At 60.7% G+C, this 18353-nt stretch overlaps 1 protein-coding gene across 1 annotated transcript in view; it reads left to right on the plus strand.

Moving 5' to 3' along the window:
• Positions 1 to 1115: 1115 nt before the first annotated feature.
• The window catches only part of LOC308517975 (interleukin-4 receptor subunit alpha-like), a 42538-nt gene continuing 25300 nt past the window's right edge, over positions 1116 to 18353 (plus strand). The window contains exon 1 of the mRNA XM_081089545.1: positions 1116 to 1188. The gene's annotated coding sequence lies outside the window, so the exon portion shown is untranslated. The remainder of the gene's footprint in view (positions 1189 to 18353) is intronic.

An 18353-nucleotide genomic window follows, 5' to 3' on the forward strand; every position in this document is an offset into this window, starting at 1 on the left:
GTCTGCCCATCTCCTTCCTCCCCTCCTTCTGCGCTCCCCTCCTCAAGGCTCTCCAGCCAACCTGGCCTTCAGTCATCCCTATAACATGCTAAGTTGGTCCCACCCCAGGGCCTTTGCACTTGCTGCTGTCTCTCCCTAAACCAGTCTTCCCCCCTGTCCTCTTCAGGGTCTCAGCTCCAACGCCTCCCTTTAAGGATACATGCAAGCCACCAGCCCCACTGGCCGAATAGGTCCCTCTTTTTGCTTCCTTCTTGGGGCCTCTTGTTCCCTGAAATCCTTTATCCATTTAGTGGTTTTCCCACCTTCTGGCTGCATCAGGGCTCTTATGTGGCCCAGTGGTTAGTGGCCTATGGAGCCTGGGTTCGAATGCCACACCCGCTGCGACTCTGGGCAAGCTTCCCTCAGAGGTTCTGTGCCTCCGTTTGCCCGTCTGTGAAATGGGTGGGAGTAGCCGAGTTCCTCACTGGGCAGTTTCGAGCATTAACCGAGCTGATGGGGGCCCTGAGCACAGGGTGTCGGGGTACCAGCGATTGAGAACGGTGCTTTACCGTCTAAATTTGCCCGGAGCCCGACATACAGCAGGCGCTCAGGCAACATGTGGGCGGGATGAGCAACCCCTGGCACTTAGCAGTCCGTGGGCTGCTGGGGGGACGCCCAACCCTCAGCCCCAAACGCACTGCCCCCGGAGGGGGGGGGGGAGGAGGGGGGAAGGGGAAAGGGGGGCGGGCAGGAAGGACAGCGGGAGCGGCGCAGGGACCGGCCGCAGCGAATAGCCTCGTCGGAACGGGCTTTCATTCTGAGAGCACCGGGAACTACTGCGGGCTCCCCGAGGGCGCGACCTCACTGCTGCGGGGGAGACCGGGAGAAGAGGGGGGGGCGCCCAGGAAAGGTCAGCGGCCCGGCTCAGGCTCGCGGGGGCGGAGGGACAGTGGCTGGGACGCGGCCTCGGCGGGGAGGTGCATGCAAATCTGGGGGCGGGCGCGGGGAGGCGGGGCGGCGGTCGCGGGGGGGCGGGGCGGCGGTCGCGGGGAGGCGGGGCGGCGGGCGCGGGGGGGCGGGGCGGCGGGCGCGGGGAGGCGGGGCGGCGGTCCCGCCCCAGGAAAGCCCCGTGCAGCGCCGTCGGCCGGGCCACAGCGGGGTCCCCACTTCCCTCTCGGGCGCCGGCTGGGAATGGACCGGAGCGCGCAGGTAGGACGCGGGGCCCGTGCGGGGCGGAGGCCGGGGTTCGCCGGGGCGCGTAGCCGGCGTCCGGGAAGTGCGAGGCCGCCGCGGGTGGGGCCAGGCGCGGTGACCCTGTGCTGCCCCGATCTGCACCCGGGCCGCCCTCGGGCTCCTCGCGGTTCGGAGAGCGGCCGGTTCCGTCCATGTCGCCCAAGGGCAGCCGAGGCGGGGAGTTGGGCGGGCAGGCTGACTCCGGATGCCCAAGCGCCCCCCAAACTCGTGCTCGGACACCCCCCCCCCCCCCCCCGCCAAACTCGTGCATCCGAGAGGTCTCTCGGGGCTTAGGAGCGTCGGGGTCGCGGGGTAAGGCAGGTGCTGGGCCACGCAGGCCCGGTCTCTGCGCCCCACCGCGGCCGGGACACGCGCGGCTGGTGCGGACTGAGGGAGAAGGGTTGGGAGAGCCCTGGATACTGAAGCATGGATTGCCAGGCCCAAGAATCTGGGGGACGCGGCCTGCCTTCCCCCTTGGGCCTCCTTATTTGAGTGTCGTTGGGTGGACCCAGCCCTGGATGCCTCTGCGCAGGCCGTTCTGAAGCTGCAAGTCTCCGGAGTTAAGTCAGAAAGCCTCTCTCCCGGTGCTGTGCACCACGGCCATTTCCAGGTCAGGGCAGGGCGCGCGGGCACAGGCAGCTTAAATGCCCCCGGGAAGGCGTGGATGAGGATGGGGACCAGGCAGTCTGCCCCAGAGCCCGCCGCCTCCACCTGACAACTATTTGTCAAACCGCCGAATGACGGGATCCTCCGGGATCCGATTACCTGCAGGTTCCCAGGCCCCCTTCCGCAAGAGAGGCTCAGTAAACTCAGGACTCTGGATGTAAAAACAAAACCCCGAATCTATATTTGCTATAATCAGGAGGGACCGGGACCAGGGACCGCTGGCCGATGCTGGGGTTCACAGCGCGCCCCCAGACCCGCTCTCACCTGCTTGAGCCCCAGTCCTCTGAGAGCTGTGACCCTGCAGCTCCTCCCCTCTGGCTGGCCTCTCAGGAGCTGGAGCATTTGCTGGGACATCAGCGCCTTTATTAACACCCTAAAGTCTGTTGGGGAAACTGAGGCTCGGGTGTCCATATGGCCAGGGTGTCCCCCACAGTCCGGGGGTTCCAGAGTCAGCAGAGGGCCCTGAACTGGACTAGCCCAACCTGTGATTAGAGGAGGACGCTGAGGCTGGGCTGGGAGGGGCCAACCCAGCCATCCCCCCACTCGCCAGCACTCACAGGGCTCCTCCCGGCACCGCTCCAGTGCTGCTCTGGGCTCTGGTGTTTGCCCTGAGGAGGCCTCCCTCTGGGGAGGGGGGAGCACAGTGGGGGTGATCAGCTCTCTCTTTTTTTTAATCCTCATCCGAGGATATATTTTCATTGATTTTAGAGAGAGAGGAAAGGAGAGAAAGAGAGAGAGAAAGAGAGAGAGAAAGGGAGAGAGAGAAACATCAATGTGAGAGAGAAACATGGATTGGTTGTCTCCCGTACACACCCTGACCGGGATGGGACCCATAACCTAGGTATGTGCCCTGACCAGGAATCGAACCTGCAATCATTTGGTGTATGGGATGATGAGCCACCAACCTGAGCCACCTGGGAGGGGTGATCAGCTCTTCAAGGGCATGAGACCGGCCTCATGGAGCAAGACCCTGAGCCAGCCGTGGAGGAGGAGCAGAGGGGAGAATGGGAGGGAGGGTCCGCTGAGCAGTGGGAACAGCGTGGACAAAGGCTGGGAGTGTGAAAGGCGGGTGTGGGGTGCTAGGGAGCAGGGAGAAGCCGGGGGTGGGGGCGAAGGTGGGCTTGGCCACGTTGCAGAAGGTCTCGAGGGCCATGCCGAGCCGTAGGCCAGCGTGTCCTGCCTTTGCCTGAGCCCTGAGCGCCGCCATGCAGATTTCTGAGCTGCACTCCGGCCTTTGGAGTGGAATCTGGAAGGAGGCCCAGGGAAGGCGGGGGGGGGGGGGGGGGGGGCGGGGAAAGCCGCGAGCGAGTCACCCTGGTTACAACACACCCGTTTCCCAGCAGGTGTGGGTGACCGCAGGGTTTCCACATTCAGAGCAGTGACTCAGTGCGGGTGTTTGCACAGCGGATCCCGGATCCCGGGCTGCAGAAAGCCCAGCAGGCAGGGAGGTTGTCCCCAAGCGTTTTGTTTCCTGATGCTCAGATTCAGAAAGGAGCTGAAGTGAGGTGTCAAAGAGGTGGGCAGAGGACCTTTCCTGCACCCTCCTCTCCTACCCCCTGTCCCCTGTCCCCTGTCCCGCCCCAGGATGGAGGAGTTTGGGATCAAACAGCGCACTGCCCTCAGCTGCTTCCCGTGCACCTGGGAGGGGGCAGGGACCGAAGGCCCCTCGGTGCTTCGTTTCCTTACATTTGGGAAATCGGGCATCTTATGAAACACAGTTTCCAACACAGAGTCCATTCACCATAAACACTCATGTCTGTTGTTGCCGTCAGGAAGTATAGCCTGGCCCTGACCAGTGTCGCTCCGTGATTAGAGCGGCTGCACATGGAAGGGTCATAGGTTCGACTCCTGGTCAAGGGCTTGTACCCCTAGGTCCCGGTTAGGGCTCATGCAGGAGGCAACCAATCCATGTGTGTTTCTCACATCAATGTTTCTCTCTCTCTCCACCCTCCCTCTAAAAATCAATGGAAAATATATCCTTGGGTGAGGATTAACAAAGAAAAAAGCATAGCCCAGAGGTTCAGAGCATGGGCTCTGGCTCCCCATTGCCTGGGGCCGAGAGTGGCTTTGCTACTTACTAAGTAGCTGACTTCTCAGTTTCCCCATTTGTGAAAATACAGTGACTACTTTATAGGGTGGTAGTGACGCTGAAAATAAGTGTCAGCACACAGAACAGTGCCTGGTGCAGAGTAAGCACTATGTATTTGTTAAATAAAATAATTGGATGGGGGTTAGTCTGCCCATTTTGCAGGTGAGGAAACAGAATCAGCGATGTGTGTGGTCGCCTTGCCTGCGGTCCCATGTGTAGGACTGACAGAGGGAGGGATTCGAACCCACTTCCCTCCCCAGCCTGTGTTCTTCACTGTCCCAGTTTGCTGGGGTGACCAAGAGGGACATCTTTCCCAGCATTCCTCATGGCCGGCACTGTGGAGCCGTACCCGGCCATGTCAGACCAGACTCCCCGTGGCTAGTCTGGAAGACAGGCCGATGGCTTGCGAGGAGGTTGTATGAACTTGCCCTTGCCAGAGTGGGTGGGAGAGCCCAGCGGTGGCTGCAGGTCCTGCAGGAGCCAGCGTCAGGTGGGCCGTGTTCCCGTTGCTTGTGGTGTGACTTCCAGCAAGCCATTCTGCGCCTCTGAGCTGGAGGCTCAGAGAAGGGCTTGAAGGCAGGGGCCCAGGTTCAGATGTGAGCTTGCTGCTTCCTCTCTGTGATCTGGAGGCTGTTGCCTAACCTCTCTGAGTCTCGGTTTGCTTGTCAGTGAAATGGGTATGTGGGGGGTGGTGTTCACAAGATAATTTTTATAGGCACCTTGCCCGTGGCTCGGTGATTGCAGTTTCTGTCCCATTTAGGACAGTCACCTCTCCATATCCAACACCCGGCTTCCTCATTCATTTCTGCTTCGAAGGTGTACTGAGCACGTACCTGTGCGGGCAGGTGCCCGGTGCTGCCGACAGAGCACCGGACCGTCCCTGCCCTCCTGAGCTTCATTCCACTTGAGAAGACAGGCCCCACCTCCACACATGCTCACAGACCCCACCCTCATGTGTAATTCCTAAAGCCACGGGCTCGGAAAACCACAAGTTTTTTCACAAAACTTCAGTCGGGTGCACGACCTGCTCTGAGCTCTGCTTGAGGCCACCGGGGCCTTTGTTTCTCCTCCTCGCTGAGCGCGTCCGTCCTGCAGGGATGTCCCTGTGATGGGTCCCGGGGTGCTGCTCTGGACGCGCGCGCGCGCGCGTGTGTGTGTATATGTGTGTGTGTGTGTGTATGTGTGTGTGTGTGTGTGGCGGGGGCAGGGATGCTTCTGTCGGCTGGCATTTTGTTCACGGCGACCTTTGTATAATCGGAGGGATTCTGGCCCCAGGATTTCGCTGAGAGAACGTGGACCTGCGATGTCCTGTTGGTAGTGACAGCACCCGCAGGAGAGGGGGAGCAGGTGGCACGGGCCATGGCCTCCCTGAGGAGGGACAGTAAAGACGGGCAGAGGCTGGAGCAGAGCAGGTCGCGTCCATCGCTCACCGGCTTCCGCTGCTGCTCGCCCGCGTGGCCGCCCGTCCCCTGCGCGCCTGCGCCTTTCCAAGAAGCGCCGATGCCTGGGTTCAGCTTTGGCTCCGCCGACTCATTCTCACCTGGGCCCCCAGGGCCTCCTCGCCTCCAGGTGGCTTAAGAAGTCCAGGGTCTTGGCTGACGCAGGCCTGGGTGCTGGGACCTGCTGGGCCGGTCACCAGCCGGGTGTGTGGAGCAGGTTCCTGAGGGGAGGCTGTGTCGTTCTGAGCGGAGGACGTATGGAGGGACTAGCAGCCTCCAGCCCGAAGAGCCGCTCACAGGCTGAAAGTGACGTGTCCTGAGGGCCAGCACCAGGCTCACGGCTCGCATTCACTCAGTGAACATGTCAGGCGCCGGGCTCACGGCTCGCATTCACTCAGTGAACATGTCAGGCGCCGGCTCACGGCTCACATTCACTCAGCGAACATGCCAGGCGCCGGGCTCACGGCTCACATTCACTCAGCGAACATGCCAGGCGCTGGGGACACGGCTCGCATTCACTCAGTGAACATGCCAGGCGCTGGGGACACGGCTCGCATTCACTCAGCGAACATGCCAGGCGCCGGGCTCACGGCTCGCATTCACTCAGTGAACATGCCAGGCGCCGGGCTCACGGCTCGCATTCACTCAGCGAACATGCCAGGCGCCGGGCTCACGGCTCGCATTCACTCAGCGAACATGCCAGGCGCTGGGGACACGGCTCACATTCACTCAGCGAACATGCCAGGCGCCGGGCTCACGGCTCACATTCACTCAGCGAACATGCCAGGCGCTGGGGACACGGCTCGCATTCACTCAGCGAACATGCCAGGCGCCGGGGACACGGCTCGCATTCACTCAGCGAACATGCCAGGCGCCGGGCTCACGGCTCACATTCACTCAGCGAACATGCCAGGCGCCGGGGACACGGCTCGCATTCACTCAGCGAACATGCCAGGCGCCGGGCTCACGGCTCACATTCACTCAGCGAACATGCCAGGCGCTGGGGACACGGCTCGCATTCACTCAGCGAACATGTCAGGCGCCGGGCTCACGGCTCACATTCACTCAGCGATCATGCCAGGCGCTGGGGACACGGCTTGCATTCACTCAGCGAACATGCCAGGCGCTGGGGACACGGCTTGCATTCACTCAGCGATCATGCCAGGCGCTGGGGACACGGCTCACATTCACTCAGCGATCATGCCAGGCGCTGGGGACACGGCTTGCATTCACTCAGCGATCATGCCAGGCGCTGGGGACACAACTCCCATTCACTCAGCGAACATGCCAGGCGCTGGGGACACGGCTCGCATTCACTCAGTGAACATGCCAGGCGCTGGGGACACGGCTCGCATCCACTCAGCGAACATGCCAGGCGCTGGGGACACGGCTCGCATTCACTCAGCGATCATGCCAGGCGCCGGGCTCACGGCTCACATTCACTCAGCGAACATGCCAGGCGCCGGGCTCACGGCTCACATTCACTCAGCGAACATGCCAGGCGCCGGGGACACGGCTCGCATTCACTCAGCGAACATGCCAGGCGCCGGGGACACGGCTCGAATTCACTCAGTGAACATGCCAGGCGCTGGGGACACGGCTCGCATTCACTCAGCGAACATGCCAGGCGCCGGGCTCACGGCTCACATTCACTCAGCGAACATGCCAGGCGCTGGGGACACGGCTCGCATTCACTCAGCGAACATGTCAGGCGCCGGGCTCACGGCTCACATTCACTCAGCGATCATGCCAGGCGCTGGGGACACGGCTTGCATTCACTCAGCGAACATGCCAGGCGCTGGGGACACGGCTTGCATTCACTCAGCGATCATGCCAGGCGCTGGGGACACGGCTCACATTCACTCAGCGATCATGCCAGGCGCTGGGGACACGGCTTGCATTCACTCAGCGATCATGCCAGGCGCTGGGGACACAACTCCCATTCACTCAGCGAACATGCCAGGCGCTGGGGACACGGCTCGCATTCACTCAGTGAACATGCCAGGCGCTGGGGACACGGCTCGCATCCACTCAGCGAACATGCCAGGCGCTGGGGACACGGCTCGCATTCACTCAGCGATCATGCCAGGCGCCGGGCTCACGGCTCACATTCACTCAGCGAACATGCCAGGCGCCGGGCTCACGGCTCACATTCACTCAGCGAACATGCCAGGCGCCGGGGACACGGCTCGCATTCACTCAGCGAACATGCCAGGCGCCGGGGACACGGCTCGAATTCACTCAGTGAACATGCCAGGCGCTGGGGACACGGCTCGCATTCACTCAGCGAACATGCCAGGCGCTGGGGACACGGCTCACATTCACTCAGCGAACATGCCAGGCGCTGGGGACACGGCTCACATTCACTCAGCGAACATGCCAGGCGCCGGGCTCACGGCTCGCATCCACTCAGCGAACATGCCAGGCGCTGGGGACACGGCTCACATTCACTCAGCGAACATGTCAGGCGCTGGGCTCACGGCTCGCATCCACTCAGCGAACATGCCAGGCGCCGGGGACACGGCAGCCAAGCGAGGGCCCTTGTGGAGCTGAGTCTAGTGGGGGAGGTGACTTGGGGGGGGTGACTTTTGGGCTAAGACCTGAAGTAAAGACGTGCGGCTACCCTCCGGAAAAGAGTGCTCTGGAGGGGAACAGCAAGTGCAAAGGCCCTGGGGTGGGGACAGGCTTGGTGTGTGGGACCCGCCACGAGGAAGCCCATGCGGTTGGATGGGACTGAGCCAGTCGGGGAGGGCGGGGCCATGGGGAGTCAACAGGGCCGGTGCCTGCATGGTCTCACTCGACGTGTAGAAGAGCCTTCAGAGCAGGACCCGCTCTTCTCCAGACGTCACAGCACAGAAATGGTCTAGTAACGCGTCCAGGGTAACAGCTGCGAGGTGGCAAGTGTTATGCCCAGATTTCAGGATCCCCAATAGACCACCAGGGAGCCAGCCGAGTCCGATGCAAAAGCAGATAGAGTCTTTATTCGAGCTAGCTCATGCTCCCTGACCACACTCGCCGACGCAGCGGCAGGGGGCAGAGAGAGCTAGCCCTGTGGGAAGAGGGTTTAATAGGGGGATTGGAGTAAGGGGAGGAGAGAGGACTGTGGGCCCTGCCGATTGGCCAGGCGCAAGTCTGGGTCTTGTTACACAGGATGTGGTTGTGTCTATGGCGCGCACTTCCCTTGATTGTCATTGGTTAGTAGAGGCTTGGGCTTCCAGGAAGAAGCTCCTTGCTGAGCACATGGCTAATGGCTGCTGCCCAGAAATGGAGGATCCGGGGTAAGATGGAGGGCGTAGCCCTCGCTCTTTCAGCAAGCAGGGCTGTGACCTGCAGCTCCAGGGTCCTCAGTCTGCACCACTGGGTTTGGACACATCATGGAAATGGGCTCATGTGGAGGCCCACCTGCTGCTGCGATCACTGCTGGTGTGGCCCCTGCTGCGGCCAGCCCAGCAGCCCCGTGGGCGTGGTCAGGCCAGGTGTGGCTTTACAGACGACCATTTACCAGCGAGCCCCTTCCCCCGGCCAGACAGTGAGGACGCACCCAAGCAGAGGGGGCGGGGAGGTGGGACAGGATGGTGGAGGCTCCGCTCCATAGCAGGCGCTTTGCTGGGGCGAGGCGGGTAGACGTCTGCCCCCCCCCCCCCCATTTCTCTGAGGAGGAAGCTGAGCTCAGGGTAGACCCTTACCTGGTGACACAACTCGGCAGGGGCAGCGTCTGGATTCGAGCCCAGGGCCGTGACCAGGAAGTCGTCCCTTGCACACAGCCGCTGTGCTGGGCCGTCCCCACGGGGAGCAGAGGCAGGGACCTGAGTTTCTTGGTGGGAGATAAGGAGCGCGGGCGCTGAGTGCGCAGGGAGCGTGGAGGAGGCCCGCGGCTCCCGGAGCAGCAGGAGGGGAGGCGCCTTTTCAGAGGAGGACAGGCACTTTCGGGAGGAGAGACCAGGTCTCCGGCCGCAGCCCTCGGAGCCCACGGAGCCGCACCCCTGCCAGGCTGCCCCTGCCAGGGAAGGAGGCCCCCTGAGAGCTGGGACTGTCGCTAACACAGCCACAATCTAATCAGTGCCCCGCGGCCTGACGTCGTGTGTCTTGTCTCCCAGGAAATGAGTAATAACCGTGGTAATGCCCCAATTACCGGCTCCCGGAGGTCAGCTCTCCGGGTGGCCCATCAGGCCTGCATGGGGGTGTTAAGGGGACTCCAGGCCAGGAGTGGTCAGTGTTTGTCCAGCAATGAGAGGTGGAAATGCCAGCTGACCAGGCGCCCTGCACACGGCCGGGGGAGTTTGTTCAGTCCTCCTTCCATTCACAAGGATCTGTGGGCCCTGCCCTGTGTGGGCACTGGCCTGGACTCTGGGGCCACAGCAGGAAGGTGGCGGACACAGGCTCGGGCCCTGTGGGAGCTGGCGTCCGGCGGGCATCTGGACAGTGACCGGGAAGGGTGCGTGTGTGATGTGCTGCAGGAGGAAGTGTGTGCAGAGAAATAAAGCAGGAGGAGGGCTTGTAGGGCTGCCGGCTCAGCCTCCTCCCCGGGCCTCCGGGGCCTCCGCCTGCCGATGGTGTGGCTTCCAGAATCCTAGATGGAGTCGCCTGTGCCTCCCCAGGGCCCCACTGGCCGCTTGGACTCGGCCTGTCCACAGCCGGCACAGGTGTACACACTGCCATAAAGTGGCCGTTGGCACAAGATGCCAGCCTGTCCCTGAGAAGGCGCCTCCCTCCAGGGGTCCGGTCCGCCCGTCAATGGAGGAGGCCCCAGCTCCAGCCTCTCCTGCTCCTTTCAGAGCCACTAGGACATGTGGCTCACTGCACAGCCGCCGGCCTTCAGCCACCAGGACAGGTGGCCTCCCGGATGGCTCCAGGGCCACCCCCCGCGTGAAGTCACGTGTCTGCAGTGTGGCGGAGTGTGTGGTCTCCCCCAGCAAGCTGGCTCCCTTCCTAGCGCCACTGCCTGCCAAGGCCACCTCCACCCCCAGCTGCCACCAGCAGCCATGCCTCTGCCACGCCCACTCCCAGACAGGGTGGAGCCTGCCCCTCCCCCAGCTCCAGTGCAGTCCTCCTGCCCCGTGGGTGGTCCGCGCACACAGGTGGATGGGGTTTCTGGAAGCAGCCTCTCCTGCTGGACCTCCCTCAGGGCCCCGCTGCCTGGGGGCGTCAGGACTGCTCCCCACGCCTGCAGACAGGCTGTCTCTGGCCCTGCCAACCCCTTGCTCTATCCTGACCTCTCCTACCCATCGCCACAGCCAAGGGCCCGGCTTGTGTGGCAGGAACTGGCTGTGCCTCCTCCTGGCCCTTCGCTCCCTCTTCACGTGTCCCTCCCCTCCTCCTTCTCTCCCAGGAGCCTTCAGAATCTGTGAAATCTCTCTATATAAAAGGCTAATATGCAAAGTGTCCCCTTGGGAGTCTGACCAGGAGAACGGGAGTTCGATCGCTTGCTATGATGTGTGCTGACCACCAGGGGTGGCACAGAACATGGTGGGTGACCAGTGGCTGCTGCAGGGCACTGAGCGAGTGAGGGAAGGAGGAGGCGGGGAGGCGGGGAGGCGGGGAACCCATGCACGATTTTGTGCACCAGGCCTCTAGTGGGTTTAATAATCGTACTCACCTCAGGGGGGGCCTTAGAGCATCTCAACAGCGCGAGGCACGGAGGGAGGCTGTGCACGGCCTCAGCGAGGACACAGTGATGTGCACATGGCCGTGTACCGAGTGCCCGCTGTGTGCCAGCCCCGAACTCAGGGTTCAGGTTCTGTGGATGAGGCACGTTCCCTGCCCTCAGGGAGCTGCGGTGCCTTCTGGGACATCGTCCTCCCTCTCCACACTCCCCGCCTCCCCTGGAGGGTTCTGTTCGTCCTCCCGGGGTCACCCAGGAGGAGCAGCGTGCCCCTCACCCACGGCGCCTCCTGCTGCCTCTTACACTTTCCGAGGGTGCTGCCCCTGCTCTCTGCGGCCTGCTTCTCACGCGGTTCCTCCAGGGTCCATGCCACCGGGTCAATGGCCACTCCCCCCGCTCAGGGCTCTGGCCTCGGCCTCGTTCACCCCCTTCTCCTCTCACCCTCCCCCAAGTTCCACTCCGTCAGCAAACCCTGTGGGCTCCACCTTCAGCCAGACCTAGGCCGCAGCCCCTGTCCCCAGTCCTTCCCCACAACCTGTGCGAGCCCCGCACCTGCTGCCCGGACCAGCCCGGTGGCCTCCTCACTGGGCCCTGCTTCTGCCTGGGCCACACAGCCAGAGGGATGGTTTGGAAAGCCTCACGGTGTCACATCTCTGCTCAGACCTTCCAGTAACTTCTCTTCTCACTCAAATATGTGTCAAAGGGAAGAAGGAAGAAAGGAATGAGTGAGTGAATGGCCTTGTTCGCATCTGTAGTACCTGGCACAGAGTAGGTGCTCAGAAAACGCCTGCAACAAGGACCCACAGGACATGGGTGAATGGGCGAGGACCTGGAGCACACAGTAGGTACGCAGGAGCCTGGTGGGCTCCGTTGGCTGAGTTCCTGATTCTCGCTCCTGGTTCTTGCTCCAGCAGAGCCCGCATGCCGCCAGCCCTCCCGTCACTGGCTGGCGGGAGGAGGGGCAGGCAGCGCCCACCCTATTTGGGGCCCTGGCCTGGCCTGTCTCGCTGTCCTGGGTGGGGCTGTTGACGCGGCTGCGGGTTCTGGGAACCCCGGCCAGGCAGCGGTTCCGGGAAGGCAGCTGCCTCAGGGAGAAGTGTGTCCCTGGCCCCCTGCCATACCGCCCGCTGTCCCTGAGGCCAGAGGAAGCTCCGGGCTGGCCTAAGACTGTGGAGTTTTAGGAACCAGTGGCTCCCCAGGGAGGCCACGGCAGCTTGAGTGTCGCTGGCTTCCTCCACAGGCCTCTTGTCCTGGGACAAGCTGCATCCTGTCTGCTGACCCAGCCCCTTCGCGCTGGTTTGTGGTCAGGAGTGAGGAGAGGGGCAAGGGGCCTGCATACCCTCTGGGCTCAGGAAGAGCCTCCTCGGTCACTTCTGGACGGTGCTGGCCGCTGACATTTCAGGACCCGCCACTCACCTGCCCCAGGTAAAGCGCGAGTTAGATGGGCTTCTCCGCCAGGGCGCTTCCCTCTGAGCCGCTGCCTTCCCGGCTCAGGCCGTCACCCGCTCTGCTGCTTCCTGACTCCGTGGCCTTGGCCTTGTCACCTGCCCTCTCTGGGCCTCAGCTTTTCTCTTCGGACAGTGACACCGCATCCCAGGGTTGCAGGGGCTGCGTTTCAGAGGCAGCAGGACACAGGGATGAGGCACCTGGATTCTGGACTGAGACTGACCAGGGCCAGCCTCTAGCTCTGTGACCACAAGCAAGGGCTCTCACATTTCTGGGGCCTCAGTCTCCTCATCCGGAAAATGGGGATTTTCATGGCACCTGCCTCTCAGAGTTGTTGTGAGAACCAAGTTGGTTCATACATTGTAAGCCCTGAGAACAAAGCCGGGCACCTGATGAGCATTGCGAATGCATAGCAATTATTATGAGCAAAAGCTTGGTACGTACCCATGGTTAAAAATAGATGACTGAACTTGCTATTGTTGAATTTTAGCCAACCACTCATTTCATAGCTGTTTATTGAGCACATACTGGGCCCGTATCAGGCCCTGTTTAGGCCCTGGGGACAAGGCAATGCCCATGGCAGACCACAGCTCGGCCTCATGGGCGTGCATTCTCTCCTCTACATGTGAAGACCAAGAAATCATTTAAGCGTCACAGGCCATCTTCTACACTCCACACTTCAGGACCCAGCAGCATGAGAGGGGCCATTTCTCCTCTGCCTGTTTTTCTTACAGGCATGTTTGTCTTATTGCTTTGTCAGACCTCTTTATATATTAAGGCCATTAACCCTCCATCATGTATATTGCTATCTCTTTCTCGACTTTTGCTTGCTTGCTTCTTTTTTTTATGGCATGTTTTGACCTGGGGAAGTTGAAAATTTTTTGCAGTCAGATCTTTCTATCTTTGCCATCTACCTCCTGAAATAAAACCAGCATTTACACATGTAACCTCAGTGGTATGATTAGAGATGGTGATAAGTACATGGCAGATAGAAGCAGGTGCTGTGATAAGTACCAGGGGCAGCCCTGCTTAGGTGATGGGTTTCTGGGTGCAAAGGCTGCACCGCACAGAAGGGCGGGGAGTGTCAGGGCCCGTGGGACACAAGACTTGTGGGGGACGGAGAGAGGACAGTGGATGGGTGGCAGGGGCTTGAGGTTTCTTATTTCCTTAAACCTTTCATTTAAGATAGCTGTGGACTCACACACAGGGGAAAGATAATATAGAGATCCCCGTGCGCTCAGCTGCGCGCAGGTGACACCTTCCAGAACTGAGGTGGCGGCCACAGCCACGGCCTTGTGCAGCTCGCCCCGTGTCCTGCACTCCCTCGCGTGAGGCCTTTAGTTCTGTGCAGTTTCACCACACGCACAGCTTGTGTCTCCGCCCCCGCAGGCACGATGCCGAGCGGCCTGTCCTCACAGGGATCCCTCCCTGTGTCGCCCTTTATAGCCACACCGCCCTCCCTGCTGCCGGTCCCCACTTACCCGCAGTAACCTGCTCCCTCTCCAGTGCTGCCATTTCGGGAACGTTCCACACCGAGATGGTGCATACGTGGAATCAGGCAGAGCGTCCCCTTGGATTGGCTGCTGCCGCTCCCGGGCGTGGACTGTGTCCTGTGTCGGGGATGCTCCTCCTGGGTGGCCCGTGACCCCTGGGGAGCTGTGCCTCTGGCTGAAGACACCTTCAGGAGCCGAGGCCAGTGAGGGACATGAGCGGGCAGTTCGTGGCCTGGGTGCCAGCGGCATGGAGAAGGCTGGGGTGACCCAGGTCTGTTTTAGTCCGCATCCCCTTATTCTCTCGGCCCCACTCTGAGCTGAGGAAGATCCTGCCACAACCCTGTTCAAAGACCCTCCAATCTGCTCAGTGCCCAGAGGAGGGGCCTCTGACCTGGAGTCCTCACTGGGCTCAGGGATCTGTGGACCCCTAAAGTGGAAGGCAAAGCTAAAGGTCCGCGCTTGTCTAGAAAGAATGGTTGGAGTTTGCACCCATGTTCAGACGGACCCGTGGTCCCCAGGACATTAAGGACAGAGGGAGAGGCTCTGGGGCCTGAGCGCCCTGCTCACATCCAGGCTGCCACCTGCAGCCAGGCCAGCCGCTAACACCGCTCTGTGCCTTGGATCCTCCTCTGAAAATGGGAAATCATAGCACCTACTTCATGGGAGTCTTTTGAGTATTGAATGAATTAATATGACTGAAATGTGTAGAGAGAGCCCTAGCTGGTTTGGCTCAGTGGATAGAGCGCTGGCCTGCAAACTGAAGGGTCGTGGGTTCGATTCTGGTCAAGGGCAGGTACCTCGGTTGCAGGCTTGATCCCGTCGCTGGTTGGGATGCTGTGGGAGGCAACCAATCGATGTGTCTCACGTGGACGGTTCTCTCTCTGTCTCTTCCCCTGCCTCCTACTCTCTCTAAAAACCAATGGAAAAATACCTGTGAGTGAGGATTAACAAGAGAAAAATACCACGCTGTGTAGAGCAGTGGTTCTCCACCTTCTGGCCCTTTAAATACAGTTCCTCATGTTGGGACCCAACCGTAAACTTATTTTCGTTGCTACTTCATAACTGTAATGTTGCCACTGTTATGAATCGTCATGTAAATATCTGATATGCAGGGGATGGTCTTAGGCGGCCCCTGTGAAAGGGTCGTTCGACCGCCGAAGGGGTCGCGACCCACAGGTTGAGAACCGCTGCTGTAGAGGGATGTGGTACGTATCGCATGTGAAGTGAATGATGAGGCCGCAGGATATAGGAGGGCAGAGCCTTTAGGCACAGACCTGCCCCCGGGGCCTGGGGCCCTCTCTGTGCCAGTTGTCATCCTCAACAAGCGTCAGGTCGGCGGCGTTTCTTCCACAGGGAAGCACAGGTGTGTGTGGGCACTGTCCCCTCCCTTGTCCTGGCTCTCATGTCTCTGTTAATATGGCCTTAGTTGGTGTTTTTGTTTGTTTAAGTTGCTGCTTCACCTCTGGCTCATGGGGGTTTGTAGACAATACAGATCCTCGGCTTTTTCTGCTGCTCAGTCAGCCCTCCTGGTCCTGTGCGCGGGCAGCCGATGTTTGAAATTGACAAGCAGGATGGCCAGCTCTTTCTGGCTCATTTCATTCATCTCGTTGGGTTCGGCCTGCGGTTCTGGGAGGAGAAGTTGAAGGCGTTGATACATTAGAGGGTGCCTTGGGCTCGGAAGCCAACAGACCTGGGTCCTGGCTCTAGCTCTGCCCTCTCATTAGCGGTGGGACCTGATGGGCACGTTATTTGACCTCTGGCCTCGGTTCCCTTGGGTGGAAAGTGGGGATCACAGCCCATCTCGCAGGGTCTCGGGCAGATCCCGTAAGGTCATGCTTCTGCTGCATGTCTCTCCAGGGACTTTACTCAGCACGTGCTGCGTGCCCACCGTGGCCCTCGGGGTGGACGGCACACGCTGGAAAGGACGGTCTCTCTCTCCCACACGCTCCTTGCCCTGTGCCCCCGTGGGGACAGGCCAGTTCCTCCCCGGCGCCCTCAGCTCCGGTCTGAGCCTCTGCAGGTTTGTGAATTCGGGGCAGGAACCCCGAGAGCCCCATCCTTTCCTCTCGGGGCAGAGCTGCAGAAGGCACGTGGCCTTGCTTGGTCCCGCTCCGGGCGATGCTACCTCTGACCACGTGGTGAAGGTGGTGTCTTCCAGGCTCCTGTGTGTAAAGTTTTGCAAAATTATATATATATATATATATATATATATATATATATATATATATATATATAGTAAAATTATAATGCTATTCGACTCATTAATTAATAAATAACTAACACGAGGTTGGTGGGGAGCTAGAGGCTGCTGTGGTGGTGAGAGCTGCCCCTGCTCCCCGACTTGTGACCTGTCACTGCAGACTCCTGCACCCCTGCTCTAACTCCCGGGGCTACAGCTGGTTTATACAATGTCATTGCGATGCGTCCGTTGTGCCCATGTGGGCCAGTGGGCACTGTCTGAGCTGACTCCTGCCCTTCACCGTGTCCCCAGCATTCCTGAGCTCTTCCTTCCTTCCTGGCACAGCGAGTCCAGGCGGGCACCTCCCTGCCCCTGGAGCCAGAATTTCCCCACGGGGCGCTGGTTCCTTTCGAAGCAGAGCAGGATTTAGAGGCCATGGCCTGGGCGCTGGGCGCGTGGTGATCCGATGCCCGGCTGGGTCCTGGCGGACGAGGGGCGCTGTGGAGGCCGCTAGCGAAACGGAAGCAGGGTCAGCGGATTGGATTGCGTCGTGCGTCCGTGTAGTTTCCTGACTGCTGGTTCCGTTGTGGCTATGCAGGGTATGTCCTTGTTTCCCTGAAATCTACCCTGGAGTATCGAGGGGCAGTTTATCCCCGTGCATAAATAAATAAGAGAGAGAGGCTGAGGGAGGGAAATGAACGGAAAGGACGGGAGAGGAAAGGGTGGGGTGGGCCTGAGTGGGGTGTGTTGGAGGAGCAGCGGGAGTGGAGGCCAGCAGGTGGCAGGAGCCAGGTGCACAGCTGCTGGGCTGGGGGAGGGCGGGGGCGGCGCTGGCAGAGCCTTCGCGGGGGATGGAGCCCCCGGAGCTTCCCACAGGGGCACCTGCGAGCGCCATCCGTCTCCTGGTGCAGGTAGAGCGGCCGGAGCCCAGAGGCAGTGACTGAGCAGCACATGGCTACCGAGTGGCAGGAGGAGGCCTGGCAGCCGCCTCTCTGGACATGACCCCAAGATAGAGACCCCCCGGGAACGCGGGTGGGCGCTGTCAGCATTGCCGGGAATACAGCCCAGGACAGTGCTTTGTAGGGGGCATTCGGCATGAGGTGCCGGGAGTGCTGGGGGTGACGCTGGTGGCCCGATGGGATTCTGCTTCTGAGCATCTTCCTCAGGAAACCACTGGCGACCTCCCTCCACCCCTCCCTGTGCCAGGTGGCTCGAGGCCGCCCGTGTGTCAGCTCCCGTGATCCCCGCAGCGCCCAGTGCCAAGGAGACTGAGGCAGAGGGCGAGCTGCTTGCGCCGGGCTCACAGGAGCGCATGGCGAGCAGGTGCGGGACTTAAGCAGATGATCGGAGAAACGTGTGGTGAGGTCCCCCGGGGATGGGCAGACACGGCCTGTGCGGAACAAAGTAACAGGAAGGCTCAGCCCAGTGCCAGGCACACCGCACCGTGGGCCACACTGACCTGAGGCTTTGCATCTGAACGTTGAGGCATGAAGCGATGTTAATGATGCAGTGAGTTTAAGACGCAAGTTTTCGTATGTAGACGGTGCTGCTATTTTGGTAAATGAATTTCACATTTACCTCCCTCTATCCATAGCAGCCAAGAGAGAATCGATCCTAACATGTGAGTGGGGTATTGCTGGGCTTGTGATCTGGGGGGTTTGAACTGTGTTTTCTCTCTGGGTGTCTGTACCTTCTAGTCTTTATTCCCCAGTTATGTCTTGTGGATGTCGTTAATATAACGAGGGTGGTCCATGCTTTTACTGATATAAACCACAGAACAGACGGGCCCTCTGTGGGGTAGAAGTCGGGGAGGGGGTAATGTGCTGTGTGAGGAGCAAGCACAAAGCTTGGGGCCGTGTAAGGGACTCTTAGCTCCAGCGTGTGGGCGCAGCCGTCTGGCTTGCCTGACCTCGTGGGCTCGCTCATGCACCTGAGGTCAGCGCAGGTCAGCTGCCAGGCCTGCAGAGGTGGAGGTCACCACAGGACTGGGCAGCCGCCCGTTGCCAGTGCGGAGGGAGACTGCTGGGACTGGCCTGTCACCGTCCTCCAACAGGCGAGGCCAGGCACGTTCTCCAGGCAGTGGTTGTGCAAAGCAGGCCTGTGCCTGCCTCACTCTGGCTAATATTCTGCTGGCCAGAGCCAGTCACATGGCGAGCCCAGAGTCCAAATGCAGGGAGAACGCCCTGCCCAGAGAGGTGGGGGTGGGGTGGGGTTCAAGGCAAGGTTA

Source organism: Myotis nattereri (assembly GCF_964212035.1).
Source record: "Myotis nattereri genome assembly, chromosome: 4".
Taxonomy (NCBI): Eukaryota; Metazoa; Chordata; class Mammalia; order Chiroptera; family Vespertilionidae; genus Myotis; species Myotis nattereri.